A 3,584-nucleotide genomic window follows, 5' to 3' on the forward strand; every position below is an offset into this window, starting at 1 on the left:
TGGGGCTCTTTATTGAAGTACAGCTTTTAAAAATTGTGAGATGACTGTGATACACGAGCTGCTGGTCCATTTTAGGATGAATATACCAACCTTCATAATTGAAACAGGATAGAGACACCTTGTATGTATTATACATATTTAGTTTCCTAATCAGGTAGAAATTTGGGCATAACACAATTGACTGTCTCTTGGTTATACCAATATTCCAAGGGCCCTTGAAATAATTTTTTACAGGAAATTTGTAGAAGACTGGATTTGGCATTTAAAAAAAAAAAAAGTGAATTCTTCATCTGTCACTTTATGTAACCTTGGGCAGATCACTTTCACTTTATCATTCTGGGTTGTAGTCTCCCAATTTCTAAGAATTTTTTGGATTTCTTCCAATATATCTTTCTTGCATCTTTTTCATACTTTCAGAATAGGAAAGTTGCTTATTAGATTATCTGCCACTGTGGAAATGATCCCCACAATCACTGATGTCTATTATAGCTGAAGAAGATTTTCTATGTTGAGACAGATCAGATTTTATATTAGAAGGAAGAGCTTCTTGTAGGCCTCTCCCTGAATATCTCCCTCAGGCTTTTTTTTTTTTTTTTTTTTTGCCTCCACGTGCTCTACTACTGCTTCTTAATAATTTTTCAAAGAGCTCTGAAATACCCTCTCTTTGGTGCTCTTTGCAATATTAAATATACAAACAAAAATGTAAACTAAGACTAAATTGGCATCAGAATTTAAGAAAAGTTAGATGTATGTGATGGGATGTGAGCAAGAATAAGGAGAGTCAGGCTCTATGGGCGTTTTAGTGGTTTACTACATTTTTAAGAAAAAAAGTAACATGAAACAAAACAGTTACAAAGAAAAAGTTAATCTATTGTAACCAATATTGAGATCCTTCCACATCTTTTACACACCAGGGCTGGATTAAGGCATGTAAGGGCCCTAGACACTAATAATCTGTGGTGGCCTCTCTGTTTACGCATTCGAACGGGACATGTTAGTTATATATATACATGTATATGTGTGTCTTAGTTATCCATGATGTAACAATAATATTAGTGATTGAATGGAAAAGTAGTGTATGCTATTTTAGCGGAAAGAGATGAACTGGATTATAAAAGTTTTAGTGGGTAACTATAGCAAGAGACTCGACAGCCCACCTCCACCTCTTGCTTATTAGAAAAAAATAGTATACTCCCAAGAGGCCCTTCGAGGTAATGAGTTTCAATTACACGGGAGAGGACCATAGGAGACAGATGTCAGTGAAGGTGTTGAAGTGGTAGGGACCTCATAGCTTAAAGAACCTTGTGCGTGGACGCCCTTGTGACCCTGCATGAACTTGATTTCCAGTGGACACATTCTCATGCGCTGGAGCTGGTATCACTTTCATTTAGTGCCCTGCCAGTTTCCTTCCACTGCAGCGCTTGCTTTTCCTTGTGTCCTGTCTGCGTGGCATCTATGGTTCTTTGCTTTGGACAGCTGGTTCCCCTGTTTTGATGATGCCCTAAGCATGTGTTTACCTTGCTTATCAGGTAATCCGTCCCTGGTACGCACATATAAAGGTTAGAAGGCTTAATGTTTAGAAAGGGTGGGTACAAGAAAAGTGTTCTTCCTGTTTGTTATACCAAAGCCTGTTGCTGTCAGTTCTGACTCATGATGACCCTTTGTGTTAATAGAGTAGAAACACTCCATGGGGTTTTCTGGGCTGTCATCTTTATAGCAGCAGATCGCCAGGCCTTCAGTTTTATACAGGAAAGACATTTATGAAAAAGGTGGTGTTATTAGGGCCTTTTCAGTTGTAAGACACAGAATCCCAAACAATCAGTGTAAGCAAAAAACGGGCATTTATCTTTCATGTTGGAGTCCCTGGGTGGTGCAAACAGTTGACCCACTCAGCTGCTAACTGAAAGGTTGGCGGTTTGAGTACACCCAGAGGCACCACAGAAGGAAGACCTGGTGATCTACTTCCAAAAAAAAAAAAAAAAAAAAACCTATGGAGCAGAGTTCTACTCTGACACACATGGGTCACCATGAGTCAGAGTTGACTCTATGACAAGTGGTAATCTTTCAGGTAACTAAACAGCAAAAAGGGTAGGGATGGAGCCAGTCTCAGGTATAACAGGATGAAGGAATTCAGACATTCTCAGATCTTTACATTTTTCTCCTCCCCTTGATTTATAGTCTTTCTCTCTGGATTGGCTTCATTTCCTCAGGAAGACTGGAACCATAGCCACTTGCAGCTCCGGATATGCTTTGGTACAAGCACTTGAAAAAACGTTTCCCTCCAACTCCAATTAGAAAAATCCTTGTGGCCAGGGAGGGGCAAGGCCTGTAACCAGAAAGATTGTGGGGACAAGTACTGGAAATAATAACACAAAAATGACAAAATAATCACTGCAGGTCGGGAATGGCTTAAGTGAAATTAGGGAGAGATCCGTTTAGTGACCTGGGAAGCCTTTTGTGGTGAGAGTGGTTTAAGGAAGATTTAAGATTGATTGCCAACTATGCTTTTACTAGTCATATGACCCTGAAAAAGTGGCTGCCTTTCTGGGTCTCACTTCCCTCATCTCTAAGGTTACTGTCTGCTTTGTAAGCCCTGGAATGTTATAGGGTGGATCAAGTGAATTGATGCATATGGATGCAGGACAAAGGTGTAAGATACTTTACCCCATCTCCACCTCCACGTTACTTACATGGAAATTTTCTCAAGGCAGGGATTATGTATTATATCTCACAAGGTACATAGTGTCTTGCTCCCAGGTTCCTAATAAATATTTATTGATAAGAAAACAGAATAAAGATGGCAAAATTTAACTGCCAGTTTCTCACAGTCAAATGCTCTGGGTCTTCACTAACATCAAGACAGCCTTCAGAATGTTCTCATAGGAAACTCATGCCAACAAGCTTAAAAGAGAAAAAAAGTCATTCACCTTCCTATGTAAACAACTTCATTTTCATCACCCTTGCTCATATTACCTTTCAATTTCCCCTTGGAAAAGCAAGAAATGTACATATCCAAGCAACCAAACCTTTCTGCTTGGGCAGGGCTTGTTGTAACTGATGTGATGATGCTGAGGTCCACCCAGAAAAAAATATGTTTGACAGCAAATTCATCCTCAGACTGAAAAAGTCTCTCCATTCCGATTCTGCCCACTAAAACCCTATTTTCTAGATTTCATGTCATGACCAGGGCTTCAAAAACCTATAACCACCTATCACTGTCACACATACAAAAAAATTCCTTTTAATAAGTCCTTCAGTCATTACCTGCATTTGTGGAAGCTAGATGTTTTCATGTCAAATGGTAAAGTATATGGGTGTAGACTCATAAGTCTAGTAGAGGTCTATGATATAAATTGAATAAAGGAAAACCACAAAGTTCACACTTCTCTCTGTCATCCAGGACAGTCTCTCTTAAAAATATTTCATTGTTGGGACCATGGTCTCGGGGAACATCTAGCTCAATTGGCATAACACAGTTTATGAAGATAATGTTCTACATTCTACCTTGGTGAGTAGCGTCTGGGGTCTTAAAAGCCTGTGAGCAGCCATCTAAGATACTCCACTGGTCTCATCCCTTCAGGAGC

Source organism: Trichechus manatus, unplaced genomic scaffold (genome assembly GCF_000243295.1).
Source record: "Trichechus manatus latirostris isolate Lorelei unplaced genomic scaffold, TriManLat1.0 scaffold00226, whole genome shotgun sequence".
Taxonomy (NCBI): Eukaryota; Metazoa; Chordata; class Mammalia; order Sirenia; family Trichechidae; genus Trichechus; species Trichechus manatus.